Below are 27,866 nucleotides of genomic sequence, written 5' to 3' on the forward strand. Positions count from 1 at the left end.
AGACTGTGTATTAAAAAGCAGAGTCATCACTTTGCCAACAAAGGTCTGTGTAGTCAAAGCTATGGTTTTTCCCGTAATCATGTATGGACGTGAGAAGTGGACCATAAAGAAGGCTGAGTGTCAAAAAATTGATACTTTCAAACTGATGCTGGAGAATACTCTTGAGAGTCCCTTAGGAAGATCAAGCCAGTCAGTCCTAAAGGAAATCAACCCTGAATATTCACTGGAAGGACTGTTGCTGAAACTGAAGCTCCAATACTTGGGCCACCTGATGCAAAGAGCTGACTCATTGGAAAAGACCCTGATGCTGAGAAAGATTGAGGGCAGGAGGAGAGGAGAGTGACAGAGGATGAGATGGTTGGATGGCATCATTGACTTAATGTAATGAGTCTGAGCAAACTCCAAGAGATAGTGAAGGACAGGGAAGGCTGGAATGCTGCAATCCATGGGACCACAAAGAATCGGACACGACTTAGTGACTGAACAACAATGCATTCACCTCTACTACCTATTATCAATGAATTGCCATTAACTCGATTAATAATCTGCATTTTTTCTGTATGAGAATTTTCATAATTTGCTATCTAATTCTAAATGATTTAGAGCAAACCATATGAAATTACCACAAATTAACCACACTTGTAGGTCAAAACTAGCTGACCCACCAGCGGTCTCATATGGTTCATCCTAATAGTAGACAGGGGACTACAGAGATCATAGCATTTCAATATCATTTTGAATGAGACATAAAATGAGAAAGGAAGGAACAAACAGAAAAGCTGGACAAAGAGTATTGAGTGAGCAAAAAAAAAAAAAAAAAACAATAGTAATCTTTTTGTCTGGGTTAGGTGTGTGTTCCCAAGGGAAATAATTTTTGAGCATGTAGCTTGATAGTAATAATAACACTTTTAAGGAGTATGGATGGCTCAAGGGATCAATTGGGATTTAGGGAGTGGGGTTTTTATCTGCAAGCTGTCCAATTTAGTCAGACTAACTTGCAATTTTACACAGTTAAACATCTTATGGATCTGAGATGAACAGACCAAAGAAAAACACTCTTACAATTGGATGTCTGGGTAACTCTGGGCAGGTCTTTCATCCTCATGGTGATGTGATTGCCCCATCTTAAAGATGAAGGCATGAGTTACCTGCTCAGTCTCAATCCCATGTGAGAAGTCCAGAATTCTAAGTCAGAGTTAAGACAGTCCCCATACAGTCAGCAAGGAAAAGTAATTTTTCTAAACTGCCTGCACTAAAAATAAACCTAAGACGGTCTCAGGGGACAGCTACCCAGCCCCCTTCATGGACAGTACAGTCACTGTGGTGGGAGGCTGGGATGGACTAGGGAAAAAAACTAAAACCTAAAGAAAGAAAAACACCCTAATGAGGGCACCAGTGGTGAGCTGATGGGAAGTGAACTACCACTGGGAATGTATCACCTGAATGTTTTCTCCAGAGCAGGGTCATTGGACAAATCTTAGAAGAGAAACTCCCAAAGCATGCACTATTTGGGCTCTAGCTAAGTTCTTGGAATGTCCTTTGTCAGCTGTCAGAATCACATATTCATAAACAAAGAGGAAAAGACTCACTAATATAAAATCAGAGAACAAAGAGCTGCAGATCCTGGTCCCTTCTGTGTTAACAAAGAAAACATGAAATTGTTTAAACCAACATACCAGGCATCCATGTCAACCTTGACACCTTCATGGATGGTCTCAAGTTTCTCATCTCTGTGAGTCCAAGGCTAGGCAATCCCTCAGAACAACTCACTGCTCTGTGCAGGACACTATACTTGGTACTGGAAGTCCTGAGTCCTAGACCTTGGTTATATAGCATCTTAAAGAGATACCCAGTTCTCATCAAGCTATAAATTCCTCCTTCTACACAAGGAAGGAATATGAAATTGTCTACCACATATGTATTTTTATTTTACTGAGTTACAGGCAGAGCTCTTTCCTTTTTTATATTCAGTTCAGTTCAGTCACTTAGTCATGTCTGACCCTTTGCAACCCCATGGACTGCAGCCCACCAGGCTTCTCTGTCCATCACCAACTCCCAGAGCCTACTCAAACTCATGTTGATTGCGTCAGTGATGCCATCCAACCATCTCATTCTCTTTCGTCCCCTTCTCCTCCTGCCTTCAACCTTTCCCAGCATCAGGGTCTTTTCCAATGAGTCGGTTCTTCGCATCAGGCGGCCAATGTATTGGAGTTTCAGTTTCAGCATCAGTCCTTCCAATGAATATACAGGACTGATTTCCTTTAGGATGTACTGGTTTGATCCCCTTGCAGTCCAAGGGACTCTCAGGAGTCTTCTCCAATACCACAGTTCAAAAGCATCAATTCTTTGGCACTCAGTTTTCTTTCTAGTCCAGCTCTCACACCCATACATAACTACTGGAAAAACCATAGCTTTGACTAGATGGACCTTTGTTGGTAATGTCTCTGCTTTTTAATATACTGTCTAGGTTGGTCACAGCTTTTCTTCCAAGGAGCAAGAGTCTTTTAATTTCACGGCTTCAATCACCATCTGCAGTGATTTTGGAGCCCAAAAAATAAAGTCTGTCACTGTTTCACTGTTTCCCCATCTATTTCCCATGAGGTGATGGGACCTGATGCCATGATCTTAGTTTTCTGAATGTTGAGTTTTAAGCCAACTTTTTCACTCTCCTCTTTCACTTGCATCATGATGTTCTTTAGTTCCTCTTCACTTTCTGCCATAAGGGTGGTGTCATCTGCAATCTGAGGTTATTGATATTTCTCCCAGCAATCTTGAATCCAGCTTGTGCTTCATCCAGCCTGGCATTTCACATGGTGTACTCTGCATAGAAGTTAAGCAGGGTGACAATATACAGCCTTAACGTACTCCTTTCTTGATTTGGAACCAGTCTGTTGTTCCATGTCCAGTTCTAACTGTCACTTCCTGACCTGCATACAGATTTCTCAGGAGGCAGGTCAGGTCGTCTGGTATTCCCATCTCTTTAAGAATTTCCCACAGTTTGTCTATTTATATTATTATAAAATTGGTCATGGAACTTAAGAAGGTCTCAAAAGATAGGTCTGGATGGGATTCTCTCCATTTAAAAAGTGTATTTTGTAACATTTAGCATATTTGCTTTTTAATATTATAGTATGTTAATGTATGTGATAAAATATCTAACTGACTCCCGAAAGATATTTCCTGAATTTTTAAGTTAAATAGTATAACCCACAGGGCCAGACATGAAATTACAGCCAGAAATTCATAACAAGTGTCTAACCACCCTGAGGTTACTCCTGGAGGCTAAATGTCAATTGTGTTTGAAAAGACGTAATATGACCCATTGTGTTGCTTGAGAAGGCGTTCTGCCACACATGGAAAACGTTGTGGCTAATTATATGATTGTTTCAAATTATTCATTCCTCCCTCAAAGAAGCTTAACTTCCCTTTTCCCACTGACATCAAGCTTGGATATGTGACTTGCTTTGGCCAATGACATTTGAGCAAATATGACAATTACCACTTCCATGCAGAAGCTATGAGAGCCATCATGTGGTTCCACCTTGCTCTTCTTCCTCTGCCTGGAGAACAGCATGACCTAAAATATGGACTTTTTTTCCAGCTTCAATTCCAGAATAAAGATGTGATACACAGCTGTAACTGGATGCAAGTGTAACTGACCTACAGCCAACACATAACAAGAGAGATAAATAAACCCTGATTGTCGCAAGCCACTGAGAACTGGGCATTATTTGTTACCAGAAAATAACATAGAAAAAACCAACCAATACAAAAGTGAAACAAATCCATCAGGTACAAGAAGTGGTTCTGTTCCCTGAAATCCTCATATGACAATTGTAGCTGTATCTCGATGCAAATAAGGATGGGGATCATGAGGGAGAGGAATGCAAAAGAAAGTTAGGGAAAGAAATCCCAGGGAAGTATTGATGGTGTGCTAGAAGAAGTGGTTATGTTGTCAGCTGCATCTTAGGACATTTATTTGCTTCCAGGCTTTATCTCCTCTTCTCTCAGTTAGTACTCCCTCGAATATATTACTATAAGAACATCACTTTGCCAAGGACCAGCCATATATGACTCCAGGAAACCAAAGGATTCTATATTCACCTCAAATGTGCTCTTAATATCCTCCAGTGATTATACTGTGCTGTGTTTTCATAGTCCAATAATTCTCCCTCTATAGACAACTGTTTTACACCTACTCCTCAAACCTCTAAATACTTTTGTCATCCTCTCTCTGTGCTGATGATTTTGCTTCCTGGTTCACTAAGAAAATGACAGACCTCAAGAGAATTTCACTCGGCTTCCACCATCACATCTGCTTCCCCACCTACATCTGTGTCCGTCTACTCCACCTTCCCTCCCAGCCACATTGTTCTTGTTCAGTCACCAAGTTGTGTTTGATTCTTTGTGCCCCCGTGGGCTGCAGCATGCCAGGCTTCCCTGTCTCTCACCATCTCCCAGAGTTTGGGCCCAAGTTCATGCCCAAAGTTAAGACCAAACCTTTACCGGATCCGATTCACTCAATAAAAGACATTGATCCAGCAATTTTCCCTTCTGTCTTCTGCATTACCAATTTTTTTCTATTTGATCACTCTCTTCAAAATTGAAACATTGGAATGACATATGTTATTTTCTCATATATTCTATAAAAACTCTCTTTACTGCAATTCTCCTTCTGCTATTCCCCTTTGCATATTCTTTTTATCAGATCAGATCAGATCAGTCGCTCAGTCGTGTCCGACTCTTTGCGACCCCATGAATCGCAGCACGCCAGGCCTCCCTGTCTATCACCAGCTCCCGGAGTTCACCCAGACTCACGTCCATCGAATCAGTGATGCCATCCAGCCATCTCATCCTCTGGCATCCCCTTCTCCTCTTGCCCCCAATCCCTCCCAGCATCAGAGTCTTTTCCAATGAGTCAACTCTTCGCATGAGGTGGCCAAGTACTGGAGTTTCAGCTTTAGCATTATTCCTTCCAAAGAAATCCCAGGACTGATCTCCTTCAGAATGGACTGGTTGGATCTCCTTGCAGTCCAAGGGACTCTCAAGAGTCTTCTCCAACACCACAGTTCAAAAGCATCAATTCTTCGGTGCTCAGCCTTCTTCACAGTCCAACTCTCACATCCATACATGACTATAGGAAAAACCATAGCCTTGATTAGACGAACCTTTGTTGGCAAAGTAATGTCTCTGCTTTTGAATATGCTATCTAGGTTGGTCATAACTTTCCTTCCAAGGAGTAAGCGTCTTTTAATTTCATGGCTGCAGTCACCATCTGCAGTCATTTTGGAGCCCAGAAAAATAAAGTCTGACACTGTTTCCACTGTCTCCCCATCTATTTCCCATGAAGTGGTGGGACCGGATGCCATGATCTTCGTTTTCTGAATGTTGAGCTTTAAGCCAACTTTTTCACTCTCCTCTTTCACTTTCATCAAGAGGCTTTTGAGTTCCTCTTCACTTTCTGCCATAAGCGTGGTGTCATCTGCGTATCTGAGGTTATTGATATTTCTCCTGGCAATCTTGATTCCAGTTTGTGTTTCTTCCAGTCCAGTGTTTCTCATGATGTACTCTGCATGTAAGTTAAATAAACAGGGTGACAGTATACAGCCTTGATGAACTCCTTTTCCTATTTGCAACCAGTCTGTTGTTCCATGTCCAGTTCTAACTGTTGCTTCCTGACTTGCATACAAATTTCTCAAGAAGCAGATCAGGTGTTCTGGTATTCCCATCTCTTTCAGAATTTTCCACAGTTTATTGTGATCTACACAGTCAAAGGCTTCGGCATAGTCAGTAAAGGCAAAACTGAAAGTTTCTATATCCTCTGTCTCCAATTTTCCTCCTTCTATTCTCTCTTGAACCCACTTCAATCCAAGATTTTACCTACAACTCTCTGAAGACATGGCTCTTATCAAGGTGCTAAAGACTTCCGATTTGCTAAGTCAGAGATCATTTCTCAGTTCTCATCTTGCTCAACCAATGATTAACACTATACACAATCACTGTCTCCTCTTTGAGACAGTGTTTCTTCATTGGGCCTCCAAGACTCTCGGCTTGTTTGATTTTATACCTACTTCTCTGATGACTCCTCTTCATTTATCTTTTATGTTTTTCCTTATCTCTGCATTGGAGTCCCCAGGCTTGGTCCTTGGACCTTGTCTGTTTTCTATCTGTGCTTACTCTGTTGAGAAACTCATCCAGTCTCAAGGATCTAAGAGCTTATACTTCCAACCTTTCTCTGTCCCCTGAAATCCACACTCATATCCATGACACATGATACAACTACTAGGCAACTAACAGTTGACATGTTTAAAATTCCTAATAGCCCCACCACCACCATCTAAACTATTGTTCTCACAATCGTTCCCATCTCATCAACAAACAACAGTTCAAACCAAAACTCTGAACTTGACTTCTATTTCCTCATACCCCACATCCTAACCATCCAGCAAGTCCTGTTCATTCTACCTTCAAGATATATCCAGAATCCCATCACTTCCCCAAACTGCTGCCATTCTAGTCTGAGCCACCATCATCTCTTGTCTGAATTAGTTCAGTAACCTTTTAACTGTTCCCAGTTTCTCTGCCTTGATCTTTTTCAAATCTGTTCTCAACTTGCCAGATGGTACTTTCTGCTCAACATCTTCCCAGTCTTTCTTCTGATCTCCACTCCTACCTTGCTCATATTCATTTGCTCCATTCCAGCTATCTTACCTTCCTTGCTAATGTTTGAACACATCAGACATGCTTCCGTCTCAGCACCTCTGCACTTGCTGTTCCCCCTGTCTTGAATGCTCTTTTGAGTTATTCTCATTATGTTCATGAAATAAGAAGTAAAGTCATCACAGCTCATTTCCTGACTTCCTTCAGATCTTTACTGGGTAAAGCCTCCTGGGCCACCCTCTCTGATGTTGCACACCTCACTCAGCTTGATCAATCTTCCTTCTCTACTTTATTCTTCTTCTAAGCACTTATGATTATCTAACAGACCAAATATTTTACTTACTAATTTATTTATTGCCCATATTCCCCAATAACAGATATAGGCTCCATGAGGGCAAGGATTTTTTAACTACTGTACTCAAAATACTCAGGATAGGTGCCTGGCACATAGGAGGCTCAACAGATATTTGTTGAAAAAATAAATGAAACTTTTTTTAAATTACTTCCTTGATAGCTAGACTGATATTATTTTTTAGTCTTGCCTTCCCTCCTCATCTGCTGATTTGTTTTTCAGTATTTATGGCCATTCTACTACATGTAATTTTCCAGATCAAAATTCCATATATCCTCTTTTTTCCCCTAAACCTATGTTACAGTCTACAACTTCACTTCCTTGATAGAGGAATGTATTTATTTGTATTTAGTGTTTCAGCCCCTTTATTGGAGTGATTAAAAAAATATCAAAGTTGAGGAGAATTTTAGAGTCCCCCTTATCCCACCCTATCATTTGACACAAACGGAAACGTGATCTAGAAAGGGACTAAATCCTTCAAGATTGCACACCTAGTTCCTAGTTAATAGCATAGCAGGGTCACTTCCCTCCCATAGTACCAACCACTTTATCTTCCTTCTGGCTTCTGTAAGTAAAACTAGCTTCTTTTAATTCTTCTGCCTCTTTTATTTTTTCTCCCTCCCCTTAGTTATATCATTTTGATATCTTCATAAATCTGCTTTTATCTCATTTTGCAAGAATATTTGTGCAAAATGAAAAGGGAAGATTTTCATAGAATTTAAACAAAACCCCTACAGACTCTGCTAAACTTTTCATTAGATTCTTTTAAGATGTATTATGTATAAATATGCAAAAGATGTGTTAGAATTTAAACTCCAGAACAAAAATGTTTCAGAAAACGTGATTAAAATGTTAATATAACATCTACCTCAAAAGAGTGTTGCGAAGATTCAATGGGAAAATGTACATTGCCTGGCATACAGGGGAGACAGAAAAAACACATGCCATGGCATGGAGTTAGGTGTTTAAAGTGTGAGTGTTGTGTATTACCAGAGTTCCCATGTGGCCTTACTGTACATAATACCAAGACTCAATTTTCACTCTTAGTAGAAAAATTTGGTGAATTTGTTTTGGTCCAACTAGTTATAATAATTTATTATTTTACTTCCTGAGTAATTCCTCCTTTTACACAGACACAACATATCATTGAGTTAGTGGATGCCAACAGTTATCCTCATCTCCATTTACTCTGTGCTGGAAACTGAAATCCAAAGATGATTTACCTCAGCTCAAATGTAGCTAAGTAGTAAGAGAAATGGAAGCAGAAGCTTGAACATCTAATTCCTAATCCTGAGTTTTCCCATTGAGTCAGTCAGCACCATAAGTATGAGTAAATAATTCAAAATAAATAAACTAAACATTATCTCCTGTAGCACTAAATATTTGGACATTCTTCTCATGGAGAGATTGACTCTATATTGCATGCCCTTGAATCTATGACTGTTTGGCCAATAGAATAGAGAAGTGAAGCTGGGCCAGATTCCAGGCCTAGGCTTTAAGAAACTGGCAACTCTCACTTCCTGTCTCTTAGAATATTCTCTCTGGAAACCCAGGATCAGAATGTAAGAAGTGCTATTGCCTTGGACCCACCATGTTAGAAAGGCAATGCAATCAGCATTCCAGCCAACAGTCCACCTTTCAGGTAAAACTGCCATGGTGATGCTCCTGTGAATGAAGACATCCTGAACCCTCCAGACAGGCCCATTCACCTGCTGAAGGTCACTAAACAACCTTACCTAATTCAGCACAAAGCTGAAGTATCGCTGAACTGAGCCATGCCTGAATTCCTATGCAATAAAATCCTGATATATGAGAAATGGTTGTTATGTTAACTACTGAGTCTTGGAATAATATATTATGCAGCAAGAGATAGTGAATAGAATTTTCTATCTGGAAGTAGAGTGCTATCATAACAATAAGTGAAACCATGTAGTAGTGGTTTGGGAAGCAGACAATGGGCAGAACAGAAAAGACTTTGAGGACTTTGTTAGTGAAAGCCGGGAGGACCTGAAGGAGACTGTTGGTGAATACGTAGAAGATAGTGCAGTGACTGTTATTGGAATAGTGCAGTGACTGTTATCGGAAACTGGAGAAAAGTTGATCCTGGTTATGAAGTAGCAGAAATTTTGGCAGTGTTTTTGCCTATGGTAATATACATGATATAAAATAGACATAATGAACTGGATTGAGCTGGATTTGAATTTCCAAAAGGAATGCCAAATGATTTGTTTTTAGGCACATGATATGATATAGATAAATAAAGGTGAGGTGAAAAAATAGGAACTGCTTAATTATTATAATTAAATAATTATTTATATTATTTTATTATATTCTGCCTAATTCCTAGGAAGCAGGACTGAAGCTTAGTCGAAGAATGCCTATATGTGGCCAGTAAGACTTCAGAAATGCTGTAGACTAGAGACTGCTCTGTGCTTTCTAGTCTCTCCATTTTTCATAGGAACACCTATTGCCTATGTCTTACCTCCATCTCAACATTGTATGTCAGGGGAAATAACCTGTTTCTTTAGTTCTCAGGTTTTCAGACTGAGAGGACCCATACTCCTAGAAACAGATGTCAAGTGTCTCATTCATCCCTGTACCTGATTTGAATGACAAGAACCTGGATCTTAAGTCTGTTGTTGATGATGCCTGGGTCCTGATATTGTTATGAGATGAGAACTGGGGAGTACTTCGGAGAGAGTGAAGGTGTTTTTGCATAGGGAAGGAATGTAAATAATCAATGATCAAAGAATATACTGTGACAGATTAAATGTTGCCACAAATTCTCTGCTCTTCCATGAAGAAGTGGAGTATATATTCCCTCCCCTTGGATCTGGGTGAGCTCCGTGATTTGCTTTGGTCAACAGAATATGGCAGAAGTGAGAGTGAGCCAGTTTTTGGACCCAGACTTAAGGTACTGACAACCTCACCTCACATTCTCTTGGAATGCCATTTCTGGGAGCCCTAAATCCTCGACTACATCATGCTATGTTGAAGAGATTCATATGTTGTCATATGTTGACAAGAAGTACTCCAGAAGCCAAGATCAGGCATCTAGCCTAGGAACTAAATTTGTAAATGAATCTTAGAATCTCCAGACCAGTTCATCTGCCAGCTGAGAATCCCCAGTGATCTCAATTGACCCCACATGAAACAATCATCCAGCTGAGCCCTATTCAAACCATTAACCAAAAATACGTGAGATATAATAACATGGTGCTTTAAGCCCCTATGTTTGAGGGTAACTTGTTACACAGCAAGAAATAACCAGAACACTAACTATTCATATAATAAGTAAATACATGTAGGCACATTTTTCACAATAGACTATACACCCTAAAGTTGTGATGAGTTGACTTTTTGTAAAGGTAACCACATTTCAAATTGCTAAGAATGATTTGCATTTTTCTCATCCATAAGACATGCAGTCACTACTGCACTTAGCTCACAGGAACACTGAGAGAAGCAAATGAGATAATATGTATCTCATCTGCAAAGCCTTTCCCAATTTATAAATATATGACATTACTATTACTTTTCTGGGCTCCAAAATCACTGCAGATGGTGACTGCAGCCATGAAATTAAAAGACACTTACTCCTTGGAAGGAAAGTTATGACCAACCTAAATAGCATATTCAAAAGCAGAGACATTACTTTGCCAACAAAGGTTCGTCTAGTCAAGGCTATGGTTTTTCCTGTGGTCATGTATGGATGTGAGAGTTGGACTGTGAAGAAGGCTGAGCACCAAAGAATTGATGCTTTTGATCTGTGGTGTTGGAGAAGACTCTTGAGAGCCCCTTGGACCCAATGGATCCAACCAGTCCATTCTGAAGGAGATCAGCCCTGGGATTCCTTTGGAAGGAATGATGCTAAAGCTGAAACTCCAGTACTTGGCCACCTCATGCGAAGAGTTGACTCATTGGAAAAGACTCTGATACTGGGAGGGATTGGGGACAGGAGGTAAAGGGGATGACAGAGGATGAGATGGCTGGATGGCATCACTGACTCGATGGATGTGAGTCTGAATGAACTCTGGGAGTTGGTGATGGACAGGGAAGCCTGGGGTGCTGCGATTCATGGGGTCACAAAGAGTTGGACATGACTGAGCGACTGATCTGATCTGATCTGATCTGACTATTACTTTTTAAAGGCACATTTTAATAAAGTGAAGGGTTCCTTTGCCATTCAAATAATCATACAGTTTTTAATCAATTTTGTAAGTTCAGCTCATCACAGGTCTGGTTTTTCTATATACTCTTTTATAGGCACGTAAAATCTCTGTCCTATCTATGTAGACTTTATTCAGTACTACATTAAAGCCATGGTTATTAATAAAACTATATTTTAGTACAATGTTGACCTGTAGCAGACATACTTTACATCAGATAAGTAAAGCCCAACTGGTATTAGCTCATTCAGTCAAGAATACAACTCTTGGTAGAGGTAGAAGAAGCACGAAAGAAGTAGCTTGAGATAGAAAGTCTACCCCAAGCTGTGGTTCTGCCTCGTGTTGGCTGTTGCTGCTGCTGCTAAGTCGCTTCAGTCATGTCTGACTCTGTGCAACCCCATAGACGGCAGCCCACCAGGCTCCCCCGTCCCTGGGATTCTCCAGGCAAGAACACTGGAGTGGGTTGCCATTTCCTTCTCCAATGCGTGAAAGTGAAAAGTGAAAGTGAAGTTGCTCAGTCGTGTCTGACTCTTCGCGACCCCATGGACTCCTCCGTCCATGGGATTTTCCAGGCAAGAGTACTGGAGTGGGTGCCATCACCTTCTTCGGTCTCGCGTTAGCACTTGTGCTCAATTTATGCACAGTAAGCATGAAGGAGACAGAGAACGGAGCATTCAAATACTTTCTTCCATAACAAAGAATGAAGTCTTATGAAGGCCTAGAAGTAGACCCATGAATTGCTTCTGTTAAGAGAGCTGAGACTATGAGAAATTTGTCAAACTTTGGCTTACTGAACTCAAATATAGTAAGTTATATTTCATGTTTTTAATGACAGTTTTTCCCCTTCAGAAAGATAAAATATATAAAAATGGTCTTTAAAAGGTCATTCCTCAGATTTAGTATCAAAAAAAGAGCTAAAAGCATTTAACACACACACACACACACACACCTGCATGCACACACACACATGCACACAATTGTTCATTAGTTTAGCTAGCATTATCTGCTTTTATACCTTAAAATCTTTCTTTCAAATAAACAATATACAATGATATACAATACCTCAACAGCATACATTTCCTCAGCTTTCCCATCACATGACATTACATTACCAATGCCTTATTAGCATTGGGCTTTCTTCTTAAAGCAATTAGAACACCAGAAAACTGAGTGCCTCTCCAAAAGCATGCTAGCCAAGCATATCACAAGAGCCTGATAAGGTACTCTTCAGACACTAGCCCATCTTCTCCTTCAACTTAGGAAATTTCAGAGATTCTGGGAGCTGGAGAACTTGAGAGAGTCTACTTCCTTTTAAAGGAAAGACCAACTTGGGCCGGAAGAACCTTGAAGGCGTAACTAATCTTTGTTTCCATTGCTCTTCACCTTTCCTGCAACAGAAACTTAGATTCAGGGAAAGTACTAAAAAAGAAAAAAACTCTTTCATATAATCTTCTACAACATGGCCAAGATAAGACCTAGCATTCACTCTAACTTGGTACGATAGACTGACTAGTGTGTAAAGTGCAAAAATATTGAGGCTTACTTACCAAGTACCCTCACAACAACCCTATAGACTAGACCCTCATTTTACAAAAATGAGGAAAGTAAGGAATAGAGAGATTAAGGAATTCACTGATATGACATCAATTCAGTCGCTCAGTTGTGTCCAGTTCTTTGCGACCCCAGGAAGTACACCAGGCTTCCCTATCCATCACCAACTCCCAGAGCTTGCTCCAATTCATGTCCTTTGAGTCGGTGAGGCCATCCAACCATCTCATCCTCTGTCATCCCCTTCTCCTCCACCTTCAATCTTTCCCAGCATCAGGGTCTTTTCAAATGAGTCAGTTCTTTGCATGAGGTGGCCAAAGTATTGGAGCTTCAGCCACAGTGTCAGGCCTTCCAATGAATATTCAGAATTGATTTCCTTTAGAATTGACTGGTTTGATCTCCTTGCTGTCCAAGGGACTCTCAAGAGTCTTCTCCAACACCACAGTTACATAGCTGCCATTTATTGGAAAGAAAGGAATTGGATTAAAACCCGAGTCTGGTTCCTTAACCCTATGCTTAATCACTGTTTATACTGGCTTCCAAGTGAGGATGGGGCAATAATGATAGTTATCATTTATCAAAAGGTGATAGAGGCAGGAAACCTGGGGCTTTTAAGACAGGCTGAATTCCAGTCTCAACCTCTTAACACCTCCATGACCCCAGAGAGGTGAGTGAACATCTTTAGTGTAGTGAAATTTGCTCAGTTGTGTCCAACTCTTTGTGACGCCATGGACTGTAGCCTGCCAGGCGCCTCTGTCCATGGAATTCTCCAGGCAAGAATACTGGAGTGGGTAGCTGTTCCCTTCACCAGGGGATCTTCCCAAACCAGGGATCAAACCCTGGTCTCCTGCATTGAAGGCAGGTTCTTTATCCTCTGAGCCACCAGCAAAGCCTGAACTTCTTTAAGATAGACATAATTACAATACACTCATAAAGGTTAGTGTGTGTTTTAATGATCTGTTCAGTAGCTAGAATTTAATAAGCACTCAAAAAATGAGAAACAGATTATTAGTAGTTCCTATATGCCAAATACCATTTATATATTATGAACAACCTAATAACAGCCATGAAAGGAAAGTATTTTATCCATTTTATAGACCCAGAAACTGAAGCCTAGAATTGCCCAGAATTACATAGTTGAGTCAAGATTTGATCCTAGGCCTATATGACTACAAAAGCTTTGCTAGTTGCATACTATTCCTCTACTTCTCTCAGCATAGCAGCCTAGGCTGAGATCACCCTGGACCACAAGTAACATTTTGAATAATCAATTAATGTTTGTCAGCAACTAAGGTGGTGCAGCTGCTTTGTTCACTGAACTTGTTGCTTCTCAAATTCCACTTTTACTCTAACGCTCAAGGGAGGAAGATATTTAACTTATCTCTCCCGAGGAAAATACTAAACTTATAAACAGTAGCACTTTATACAAAATATTCAAAGTTAGCTTAATTTAGAGAAAAGGAGCCTGGACTGAGGATCAAGACATTTGGTTTTTGTTTTGATTTACTTTTATCAACACTCTAATGACAAACTGTGTATACTTAGACATGTAACTTCAGAACCTCTACATTCTCCCCGTGAAATGAAAGATGAGTTCAAAGTGTTCATTATAATTCTAAAGTGCTACTATTTAGTACCTCTTACATAGAAAGCTGAGTGCCGAAGAATTGAAGCTTTTGAACTGTGGTGTTGGAGAAGACTCTTGAGAGTCCCTGGGACTGCAAGGAGATCCATCCAGTCCATTCTGAAGGAGATCAGCCCTGGGATTTCTTTGGAGGGTATGATGCTAAAGCTGAAACTCCAGTACTTTGGCCATCTCATGCATAGAGTTGACTCATTGGAAAAGACTCTGATGCTGGGAGGGATTGGGGGCAGGAGGAGAAGGGGACGACAGAGGATGAGGTGGCTGGATGGCATCACCGACTTGATGGACGTGAGTCTGAGTGAAGTCCAGGAGTTGGTGATAGACAGGGAGGCCTGGCGTGCTACAATTCATGGGGTCGCAAAGAGTCGGACATGACTGAGCGACAGAACTGGACTGACATACATACATGTATGGGCTTCCCCAGTGGCTCAGCAGTAAATAAAATATGCCTGCAATGAAGGAGATGCAGAAGATGTGGGTTTGATCCCTGTGTCAGGAAAATCCCCTGTAGGAGGGCGTGGGAACCCACTCCAATATTCTTGCCTGGGAAATCCCATGGACAGAGGAGTCTAGCAGGCTACAGTCCATGGGATTGAAAACAGTCAGACATGACTGAAGTGACTGAGCACGCATGCACACACATACATGTATGCATACACATGTAGCAGTCAAAAGCCTCTAAACCAATTCTTCTCAGTAGGAACCCAGCAACATTATTATTACTTAAAGAGCTGTTTCAAAACTCATATATTAGGACCCTTGAGATTATGATTCCATTGATCTGATTGAAGCTTGAGATCAAATCTGTATATATTTTTTAAACACTGCTCAGCTTTTTCAGGTGAGCAATCAGGCTCCAGAAGCAATGCTTTAGAATCCTTTGATAGGTGCAAAATCACTATGCTCTGAGAACATAAGGATGACCAAATCCTGCACCAAGGCCTCAGCCCAGGGGAGCAAACTTACTGTTGAGGTAAAGTTCAGTTCAATTCAGTCTCTCAGTCATGTCCGACTCTTTGCGACCCTGTGGACTGCAGCACGCCAAGCCTCCCTTTCTATCACCAACTCCCGGAGCTTACTCAGACTCATGTCCATCGAGTTGATGATGCCATTCAACCATCTCATCCTCTGTCATCCCCTTCTCCTCTCACCTTCAATCTTTCCCAACATCAGGGTCTTTTCAAATGAGTCAGTTCTTCGCATCAGGTGGCCAAATTATTGGAGTTTCAGCTTCAGCATCAGTCCTTCCAAAGAATATTCAGGACTTGTTTCCATTAGGATTGACTGGTTTGATCTTCTTAAAGTCCAAGGGACTCTCAAGAGTCTTTTCCAACACTACAATCTAAAAGCATCAATTCTTCGGTGCTCAGCTTTCTTTATAGTCCAGCTCTCACATCCATATATGACTACTGGAAAAACCATGGCCTTGACTAGACGGACCTTTGTTGACAAAGTAATGTCTCTGCTTTTTAATATGCTGTCTAGGTTGGTCATAACTTTTCTTCCAAGGAGCAAGTGTCTTTTAATTTCATGGCTGCAGTCCCATCTGCAGTGATTTTTGGAGCCCCCCCAAAATAAAGTCTCTCACTGTTTCCATTTTTTCCCATCTATTTGCCATGAAGTGATGGGACCAGATGCCTTGATCTTAGTTTTCTGAATGTTGAGTTTTAAGCCAACTTTTTCACTCTCCTCTTTCACTTTCACCAAGAGGCTCTTTAGTTCTTCTAAATTTGATGGTATTGTCCATGTATTATCACATGGTGGATAGATGGAGGGAGAAACCTTTACAAATGATTTTCCTATTAAAAAAAATCCATATTGCCATTATAGCATCAATTTTAAATCTGAAGCAAAGATCTAGAAAGCAATAGGATTGACTCACATAGTTGTGGTGTCACATTCAACTTGAGAATCACCCAAAGTCAAGAGAAAGTGTGGTCAATAAAGCCCAAGGATACAGTCAGTACCTGAGCACAAAACCTGTTATCTAGTACCTGGGTTTGCTGAGCTAGGATTATGACATGATACCAAAACCATTAATAAAAATGAATATGACTGAGAAAAGTAGATTGAAGAGAATCCAAAGACAAACACAGTGGCACCCAATATCAAGAAATGAGTCATAGCTCTTTACTATTGTCAAGGCCAGCTGAAGTCATGCTGGAAAGGATGTCACCACCTAGAAAGAAATGGGTCATTTTTTAAAGTATAAATATTAATACTACTCAGACCATCATAGTAAATAAAAATATTTACCCAAGGACCAGTGATACTGTACATAAAAGACTGAAGGTCAGGTTGGCACATACCCACCGTCACCATTTCCAAAACTCAAGGATCATGCAAGCCAGCAGGTAAATACACATAGATCTATTGTCTATTTGGAGAGATATTTTGCATATGACCTTAAGTACTTCTTGTTTGAGTGTTATCTTCAAAATAGAGTTAATAAGACTGTCTAAGAGTATTTGACAATTATTTAATTACAACCTGCAAAGTACACTAAACTCTTTGGCAGAAAAAGATACGTGAAGAAATATGTAAAATGGATAAGAGCAAAATAGTCCTTAAAAACACCCTGACACCCTCCTCTATAATCTACATGCTACATCTATCTTCTAGATCTTCTAATCTCAATATTTCATCAGGTATTCATGAATGAAATCATTTATAATCAGTCAAGTAAATCCTTCATCAATAAACTGAGTCCTGTGTAGACAGCCTCTTTGCTCTGCCCAGGGGGGATATATGAAGACATTGGAATCTGAGGCACAATTTGTTATTTAGTCACTAAGTCATGTCTGACTCTTTTGTGACCCCATGGACTATAGCCCTCCAGGCTCCTCTGTCCATAGGATTTCCCAGCAAGAACATTGGAGTGAGCTATTATTTCCTTCTTCAGGAGATCTTCCAACCCAGGGATCGAACTCAAGTCTATCAAACTCAAATCTACATGAACTCGAATCTACATTGGCAGGTGGATTCTTTACCACTAAGCCACCCAGCATAATACAAAAATATATTTGGTCTTTGTCCACAGTTCCTGGTACAGAGCTTCTAAAACCCTTGGCATTTCCTGAGTGATAGGAGTATCTTTTGTTATTCCAGAGTTTATGCTAGTCATATGACTTAGGGCAAGGGCCCCTAGATAATCTCAGGATGGGGCTGGTCACCAGAGAGACCAAATGATTAGAGTGTCAGCCCCACCCAGCAACCTCCAGGAAGGGAAGGGTGGGGCTGGACCTTGAGCTCTATAGAAAATCATGAACAGTGAAATTCAGAAAGCTCCCAGTTTGGTGAACAACTCTAGGTGCTGCAAGGGTGATGTGCCTAGGAAGGCATGGAAACTCCATTCTCTGGCCCTCCTCTACTCCCCAATGCCTTAACCTATGCCTCTCTTCCATGTAGTAAGTAAAAGACTTTCCAGAGTTCTGAGAGCCATTATAGCAAATTATCAAACTTGAGGAGACTGTCATGGAAATCCCCCATTTAGAGTTAGGGAGTCAGAAGTACAGGTAGCCTAGGACTTGAGATTGGCCTCTGAAGTGGGAACAGTCTTGTGGGACTGAACCCTTTAACTCCTGGGATCTGAGGCTAGCTCCAGGTAGGCAGTGTCAGAATTGAATTGAACTGTTGGATACACAGCTGTGTCTGACAAATCTGGAAGTGGTGTTGGAAAAGACATCAGGTATTTGGTATCAGGAGAAAAAAAAAAAAAACATATTTCTTCATATCAGAGCTTTTCTGGACTGATGTCCCAAAAGGTTACATTTCAAGACTAAAAGAAAATTGGCCAGAAACTTCATGTCAACCAACAAATTTTAAAATGAGATGTTGTTTGGTTATAGTTTCGTTAATACCTCTGTTATTTCTAAAATTTTATTCAGAGGAAGTAAAGCCCTTTTTACATGTTAAATATCAATCTAAGTCCAAAATATTTTACCAGATGGATTCTTATTAAAATGCAAGAAAAGAATAAAAGGAAAATACAGCGCACAGGAGCAGCAGTTAATCCATAGGTTAAGTCCTCTCCTAATGAAATGACAGAAGCAGTTTCTATTTTTGTTTTATATTTCTTTTAAGTCATAGCAGTATATTTTCTAATCAGACACTCTTATTATCCTGCACCATTCCTTTCTCTAAACTTCAGAGCTCTCTTCCCCTACCCACTTCTTTCCAATCCTAAATAACTTCAGGCGTGTCTCAGTTGCTTATAGTAAAGCATATAATGTACTGTAAAGAGTACAAGCTGTAGATCAAGAGACCTAGTTCAGTTCAGTTCAGTCACTCAGTCGTGTCCGACTCTTTGTGACCACATGGACTGCAGCACGCCAGTCCTTAAACTCATGCCCATCAAGTCAGTGATGCCATCCAGCCATCTCATCCTCTGTCGTCCCCTTCTCCTCCTGACCCGAATCCCTCCCAGCATCAGAGTCTTTTCTAATGAGTCAACTCTTTGCATGAGGTGGCCAAAGTACTGGACTTTCAGCTTTACCATCATTCCTTCCAAAGAACACCCAGGACCGATCTCCTTTAGAATGGACTGGTTGGATCTCCTTGCAGTCCAAGGCACTCTCAAGAGTCTTCTCCAACACCACAGTTCAAAAGCATCAATTCTTCAGTGCTCAGCTTTCTTCACAGTCCAACTGTCACATCCATACATGACCACTAGAAAAAACCATAGCCTTGACTAGAAGGACCTTTGTTGGCAAAGTAATGTCTATGCTTTTGAATATGCTATCTAGGTTGGTCATAACTTTCCTTCCAAGGCGTAAGCGTCTTTTAATTTCATGGCTGCAGTCACCATCTGCAGTGATTTTGGAGCCCAAAAAAATAAAGTCTGACACTGTTTCCACTGTCTCCCCATCTATTTACCATGAAGTGATGGGACTAGATGCCATGATCTTCGTTTTCTGAATGTTGAGCTTTAAGCCAACTTTTTCACTCTCCTCTTTCACTTTCATCAAGAGGCTTTTGAGTTCCTCTTCACTTTCTGCCATAAGGGTGGTGTCATCTGCATATCTGAGGTTATTGATATTTCTCCCGGAAATCTTGATTCCAGCTTGTGCTTCTTCCAGTCCAGCGTTTCTCATGATGTACTCTGCATTTAAGTTAAATAAACAGGGTGACAATATACAGCCTTGATGTACTCCTTTTCCTATTTGGAACCAGTCTGTTGTTCCATGCCCAGTTCTAACTGTTGCTTCCTGACCTGCATACAGATTTCTAAAGAGGCAGGTCAGGTGGTCTGGTATTCCCATCTCTTTCAGAATTTTCCACAGTTTATTGTGATCCACACAGTCCAAGGCTTTGGCATAGTCAATAAAGCAGAAATAGATGTTTTTCTGGAACTCTCTTGCTTTTTCCATGATCCAGCAGATGTTGGCAATTTGATCTCTGGTTCCTCTGCCTTTTCTAAAACCAGCTGGAACATCTGGAAGTTCACAGTTCATGTATTGCTGAAGCCTGGCATGGAGAATTTTGAGAATTACTTTACTAGCGTGGCTTTCTTTATAGTCCAACTCTTACATCCATACATGACTACTGGGAAAACCATAGCTTTGACTAGATGGACCTTTGTTGGCAAAGTAATGTCTCTGCTTTTTAGTATGCTGTCTAGGTTGATCATAACTTTTCTTCCAAGGAGCAAGAGACATAAGTCTTAGGTTTATAATTGCCTAATACTGCCATGGGCTTCCCTGATAGCTCAGTTAAACAATCTGCCTGCAATGCAGAAGACCCAGGTTCAATCCCTGGGTTGGGAAGATCCACTGGAGAAGGGATAGGCTACCCAGTCCAGTATTCGTGGGCTTCTGTTTTGGCTCAGCTGGTAAAGAATCCGCCCTCAGTGCAGGAGACCTGGATTTGATCCCTGGGTTGGGAAGATCCCCTGGAGAAAAGAAAAGCTACCCATTCCAGTATTCTGGCCTAGAGAATTCCATGGGGTCACAAAGAGTTGGACACGACTAGGCAACTTTCACTTCACTTTACAATACTGCCATGAACTAGTTTGGGGACTTAAGAATTAACACATAAATGCCCTGAGATTTTAGTGGTTTCATTATTATAATAATACATTTGGACCAGACAATATTGAAGATCTAAGACTCTCTAAGAAAGTTTTCTATTAACATTTTCTATAATGTTAGCAACATTGACTAGCTTTTGAAATTAAGCAAAGGTCTCAGAACTATCCCATGGTCGATACCTGAAAACAAAATTATTTTATCACAATAGGAAAACACCTAGCTTAATCACCTACAAAAAAAGAGGTCAGTACATTGTTTCGTTCTTGGCATGACTGGAGAAATATAGGATTGCACATATTATCTAAAACTTCAGGGAAACACAGAAAAACATTTCTTCTAATCTTAATAGGAAAAAAGAGCAAAGAAAACCTAGTCCAAATACCAAATGAGAGGAAAAAAGGCAGCAAAAAAAGCAGAGAGAGAGAGAAAAGCACAAAACCAAGATGAAAAAAATAAAGCAAAAATATTTTTATGAAAATAAATATAAATAAAGTTCTTTATTAAAAGATTGACTCTAAAATTGTGTTAAAAAGCACGGTCCATCAGATTTTCCAGGTAAGGGTACTGGAGTGGGTTGCTATTTCCTTCCCCAGGAGATCTTCCCAACCCAGGGATTGAACCCAGGTCTCCCGCATTGTAGGCAGACACTTTACCATCTGAGCCACCAGGGAAGTCTGAATCCAACTATATGCTGGACTGAAAAATATACATCTAAATTAAAAAGATCAGTAAAGATTTACCAGGTTTATATAAAACAAAAGATTAATGACACAAAAAGTACACAAAAGGCACTAGATAAAAAATTTTAATTTAGAATAAAAAAGATAGACTTGACAACAGAAGTATAAGTAGGAGCCATTATATACCTAGTAACTGGTATTAAGCTATATAAAGCGCACAGCTCTTACACAAAGTGAGAGAACTAGCCAGATACACAACGGAGACCTTGAAACAGTTTTCCTTCTTCAATAAATCAGTAGACCTAATAGAAATTATATTTAACCAGTAATTTTTAAATAATATAATGTTTTAGTTTAAAGTTTATGAACCTCTCAGAGTACATAGACTTTTAAAATATGTAGAATATTTTTAGAAGTTGATCATGTACCAAAAAAAATTAAACTTTGATAAATTCTATAAAGGAAAAATATACAGTCTACATCCTGCAACTGTAATGAAATAAACTGGAAAATAGGAGTTGGTAAAAAAGGAAACTTTATTTGTAAATTAGAAAAATACATAAGTAACTCTTGGATCAGAGAAAAAATAAAAATTTTATTATAAACTACATATATATTAGAAAATTGTATATTAGAATATTTCATATTAAAACTAAATAATATATTTAAAACTAGTCAGAAGAAATAGGAGATCTCTATACTTGCTTTATTAGAGCAGAAGTAATTCAAGTAAAAGACTTAAGCTTAATTGAATTTAGGAAGTTAGAAAGTAAAAGTAATTTTTGAAAGCAGATGGAAATAAATAACAAAAATTAAAGCAGATAATAATGAAAGCAAACATAGAAAACATAATAGTCAAGCATATTCTGGAAAGTTCAGAAAAAAATATAAATATATAAAAGAACTTAGGACAATTACAAAAGATGAGAAATGAGGTAGAACTAGAGATATGAGAGACACTCTTAAAATTATACAATACCATATACTGTGAAATTTTCAAAATTCACTAATGTTCTGGGGAAATAGAAATGGCTAAAATTAATTCAAAAAGAGCTAGTAAATTGAATAATTCTTTGTCAGTGGAAAAAAAATTAATTCCAATAAGATTTCTAAGTCAAAGCTATTTTACCAGTCTTTGCACGTCTTTAAAGAAATCATCTGTTCATCACCTACACATTTTAGCACAGAAAAAGATGGGAACATATTTCATAGTGAACATATTCACAAGAACCTAATGAAGATAACATGGGGAAAAATTACAAACCAATGCTATTTCTGAGTATAGATATAAACTCATAAGGAAACTTCTTGAAATTGGGATCTCTTAATTAAATAATGAAGACTGTGAGCTTTTATCCTATTTACAAGCTGATAAGTTAGCCTGCCATAGTTTCATGAGGCAGAAGAAACAAGACTTTGGGGTCACAGATGAAGGATTTTATTACTTATAACACGGAAATTAGCCTGAGCATCAGTATGTATGTCAGTGCCCCTTGCCCTCAATTCTCAGAGGGGTGAAGCTACATGGACCCATATAGATGCCGGCACATTCAGTGGGTTGTATTACAGGAGAGGAACCCTGAGCTTAGGAAACTCAAATCTTTAAAAGTGGACAATAAGAATCCTCCCATTGCCCCAGAGGGAGACATTATCTTTTTTATAGTGGACAGTAAGCATGAGTGCTGTTTGCTCCAGAGGGAGACACTATATCTTCAAGGCTATAAGCAAACCTGCCCTTTACTTTGGCGGGAAAGACTATCTCTGTCTTTGAAAAGACATTCTGAAACAAAGAGCAGTCAGTGCCTCTGCTTACACAATACACAGAAATATAAGAGATCCATGGAGAATCACCTCCCAGTACATCATTAGTGGGTAGTTTTCTAAAAATGCAAGGATGGTTTAATATTTAAAAATAAAAATAAAGCAAAGGAAAACAATATAATACAATTCAACATCTAGTCTTGGGGGTTAGAAAGAAAACTTTTTTTATAAATAGAAATATTACTTCTTTAAATGTCTAATTTAAATCTGTTTAAATCTATCTGTTAAAATCTATGCAAATATGTTAAATATTTATCCTAAAGCAACAAGCAACATCCTTACAGTGAAACCCTACAGGCATTCACAATAAAATCAGAAACAAAATAAGGATGGCCATTATAACTGCGATTATCTAACATTATTCTGGAAGTTCCAGTCAAAGAAATGAAAATAAAACATATATAAGAAGTATAAGTAACAAAAGTCATCATTATTTAGGTGACACAGTTATATGTAGACAATGCAAGAAGATCAAAGGAAAACTTTAAAAACACTGAGTTCAATAGAGAAGCCACAGCAAAATAAACATTTAAAAAATGTCCAGTGCAAGCAATAATGAGTTATTTTAAACAATGTTAAACCATAATAACTGGTTACATAAGACTCCATTTCTGGTAGCCTCAAAATTTTTTTAAAAATAGAAATAACCTGAAGAAGAAAGAATGCCTCCTATACAAATATAAATTCAGCACTGTTGAGGCTTTCAAAAGAAAGTATTCAAAAAAGTCACATGTTCCTATGTGGTAAAAGGAATTTTGAAAGTTATTAAATATTTCCAAGTTGAGCTGTAAAAATAACTATATCAAATTAAATTCCCAGTAATAATTTTGGGATCCGATTTGATAAAAAAAATAAATGTTAAATGTATATAGAAGAATATCATATGATGATGACAAGCAAGTTTCTAAAAATAGAGAAATGAGAAGGAACTTATCCTTTGAAACATTAAAGTATATCATAAAGTTACAGTAAAAACTTAAGCAAACAAAGAGTGAATTATAGAAAAATAAGCCTACAGTGCAATGGAGGAAAACAGAGACCAGAAAAAGTGTATACACATCATAAATCAGTAGAGAAAGGATGGTACTGAGTCAACTGATTTTTTTCTTGAAAAAAAAAAAAATCTCTCTTACATGAAATAATATCTGGATGCTAAAAGCTATATTTTTAAAATAAAACCATAGGAATCTAGAGTGACAGGTGAAATCTTTGGGGAAGGCAAGGACAAAAGCCAAGATGGAATAAGTCATGAAGAAAAATGAGAATAGGTTTAGCTGAATAGAAATTTTTTCAATAAAAAGTCACTTTAATATAGTATTAAAAGGCATTCTATAACAATAATAAAATATTACAAAAGTAATGTTAGATTTATTGTATAATGGAGACAGCATTGGGTAGTTTACAAGTTCAAGCTCCAATTTACATACAAAAAATGTTCATGTGTTATTTATGATATAAAATAAATAAAAGGTGATATAATGAAGTGATTAGGAGCATGGGAGTAAATCCCAGTTCCAGCTATTGCTAGAGATATTACCATGCCTCAGTTTTATTATCCCTAAAATGAGAATAATAATACCAAACCTCACAGGGTGGTTGGGAGAGTTATGAGAAAATGCAGCTTGGGACAGAGAAAACACTGGATAAATGTTAACTAGAGGAGTATTAGTTGCCGTATGAGATATAATCACTTAGACTTTCACTCTTGACCCACTCGAATCTCCCATCTGTGTCAGGAAATGCATGAGAGATAAACACAGGAATCTAACTGATGGGCATCTATGCATAATCTAATTGCTGATTAAACCAGATTAGAGACGTAACTCAATCTGTGGCCCAAAGAAATGAGTCTTATTTGCAGAATAAGAGAAAGAGAAGTTGGCTGCACTCTAGAAACCAGGAGCTCCAAGGAGATGAAGAAGGGGCTGAACCAAGAAGCCTGGGGATTTCACAGGATCATGGTGGTAATGACTGAGTCTTTATGACTTCTCCATCATCACCAACCAAGGAACTCACCCCACCTTGGCATCCAGAGAGGTGACAAGTCAGTGTTCTTCTTACATGTCTCTTTCTCGGTCAGCAGAAAGGACATCCTCTCCACCTTCAGCCATAGAAACATGAGGTGAGAGGGATAAGCATTTGCCATTTCATCCCACCTTATTATTTGGAAATAATTTTAAATGAAGGAATTGCAATGGGATGCTTTACAACTGTTCAGAAGTATTTTGGACATTGGAAAACTATCATAATACAATGTTGAGGGGCAGTGTGGAGCAGAGTCCCATTATTTATTCATATTTGCAGAGGAAAATTCAGTAAGAAAAACAATAAAGTGTTTTCAAAAATTGGTTATTTGATGGGTAGTGAGCTTATAGGCAATTTTAATTTCTTATAGTTCACTGTATTTTTGAAACTTTCTTCAGTTTTTATTACATTCTTATTCAGAAATAAAGGAGAGAAATATGACTGGTTACTGGCTTCTTCAGACAATTTCAATTTCTCAAACCAACAATACTCTAATTTAAAAGGATTTAAAGTATACGGTTTACTTCTTGGCACTGAGATTTTAGAAATGGGCCAGGAAAGAGAGACTTTCCCTTTGTTTCTATATGCACATCTGTATTTTCTTTACAAGCACACATTACTTTTGAAATTAAAATATAAGCCATTAAAATTTGCATTTTAAAAAGTGGGCTTTTTTAAATCTTCTACATCAAGAGACAGGAAAAACAAAGCAAAGCCAAATATATATGTGTAAACGTTAAAGTTTATGGGTGGGCTTGGGTAGCCTACCACCTAGAAGCTGGGTATTTATTTCAGGGCTCTGTTTCTGTGAGGTTCAAGGGCACCAAACGGGCATTATAAATATTAATAAAAACTTCAAAAGCTAAGCCACATTTTTATGGAGTTAGGAGCATAAACTGAAAGAATTAATTCGGGAAGGAAAAGGTAGTGGTTTTCTATGGTTGTTTTGTTTTGCTTTTGCTGAGAAATCCAGCAGTTCCAATTCTGTCACAATAAGGAAAATCATATAGTTTGTTATTTTGAAAATCGGCAATGCTTGAGTGTGTATCAGGCCACAGACAAACACAGAGAGGGTCGAGAATAGTGTTTTCAGAGTAGAATTTATATCTAAATGTCTAGTTACTGATCTAGCCCCCAGGCCCTCCAGGAGTTGGGTCATCTATTAGACGATGCGTGTATGTTTGTATATATATGTTTTCTAAAAGCTGACCCCAAATCTGAAGAATGTGAAGGGCAAAAACATAGCTGTGTAACTGGCCTCTTGAAAATAAAAGCCAAATTGAATGAGCAGAAAGGATGGGCACTTCTAAGATGGGGCTGCTGGATGGTGAATACATGTGAGCAATGATGAGAGGGGACAGCCCTGCAGTCCTACCTTCCAGCCGGACTGTGCTCACTTTATGGGCTGGAGAGGGGCTGCATTAAAGTTTAATCATACTAAGACCATTTACAAGGCCATGTTCTATTTACATGGCCACTTTCATCACAAGAATTCCAGGATTTGGTAGACTTCTTCACATTTATTTTCACATCCCGACCGAAAAGTAAGGTGGAGCAGGTGCTATCTTCTTTTCACAGGCTGGGGAACCAGAGCAGGTAAACAGATCTTCTGTGTCCCCTGGTGAGACAGGGAGTTAAAGAAGGGAGGGCTGCACATTTTTTGTTACTCAGAAGGAACCAGGCTAGCACACAGGAAGGACTGAATTTGCCTTCCTGTTCAAGAGGAATCTGGATTAGATAGTGCATTTGGCATCAGTGAGCAGGGAACCAATGGATAGATGAATGAAATAGGGAGTTCAGGAAAAGCCCCATCTCAGGATGCGGAGGGGAGGTCTCCTTGACAGTCAATGCTGAAAATTCCACACAGTCCTTTCTTTACGTGATTGCATTGGAACCTCAAAAGCCCTCTGTAAAGTGTCAATAGCTCTAGAGGCATACTACATTTAGCCACTCTCAGACAATAGCATTGCAATATTAATTAATTTATGAAATTTGTCTCTAATTATATTGTTAGCTGAATCCTGAGTCCCAGTGGAACTAGACGCAGGGCAAAATGGAAGGAAGGAGTATCAGTCATGTTCTGCAAATTCAAGTCATTCTTGCAAAGAAGCTATATATTAATTAATGCAATTAGTTAACTAGAAAAAAATGGTCCAGACTATTTCTGATGGAAGCAGAATGACTCAGTGAGAGAATAATAATAATTCTTGTCCAAGTCTTGCCTGGCTATTCACCAGCTACACAGCAGCACACAAGTCAACCTCGCTAAGCCTTCACTTCTCCTTTGTTATGTGAGAATAATCATTTTCGGTTTGGATTCCCCCAAGGGCAAATACGGAGTTAAGGGTGGGGAATAAGTTTGGATGGTAATGCCAGGGATTACTGGAGAAGTGGGATGGGAGGAGGGGAAAATCATTCCAGTGGCTTCAATGAGGGGTTTCCACTGTGGTCACTGCTCTGAAGCTCTGTGAGGACCTAGAAGGAAACTGGGAAACTGCCTTAGAATTGTCCCAGCAAAGTGAGAGGAAGTTGGGAAATTCACGCAGGAACTCCCATTCCTCAAATGTTGAGAGTCATTCCTGGGCCAGGGATTCCTGGGCCAGGGATTCCTGGGTATTTCCAGCTTAGCCCCTCACTGGGCTGAGGATCTTCCCTTGAGACCAGAGCACACCTTAGGGAGAGACACTGCTGTCGCACAGGAGACCAGACTGCTGGCAGGAGGCTTCCAAGGGTAGAGCAAGGAGTGGAGATGGGCATCAACTGTGTTACACAAAGAGCCGCTTCATATAGCTGATGCAGGAAGTCACAGAGGATAGTGTGGATACGATGGTTAGCATAACACAAGGCATGTAATAAAGAGCCAGTAAATGGCAATTGTTGTTATTGTCATTATTGCTACATTTTTACATTAAGGTGGGCTTCCCAGGTGGCATAGTA

Source organism: Bos indicus x Bos taurus, chromosome 3, assembly GCF_003369695.1.
Source record: "Bos indicus x Bos taurus breed Angus x Brahman F1 hybrid chromosome 3, Bos_hybrid_MaternalHap_v2.0, whole genome shotgun sequence".
Lineage (NCBI taxonomy): Eukaryota > Metazoa > Chordata > Mammalia > Artiodactyla > Bovidae > Bos > Bos indicus x Bos taurus.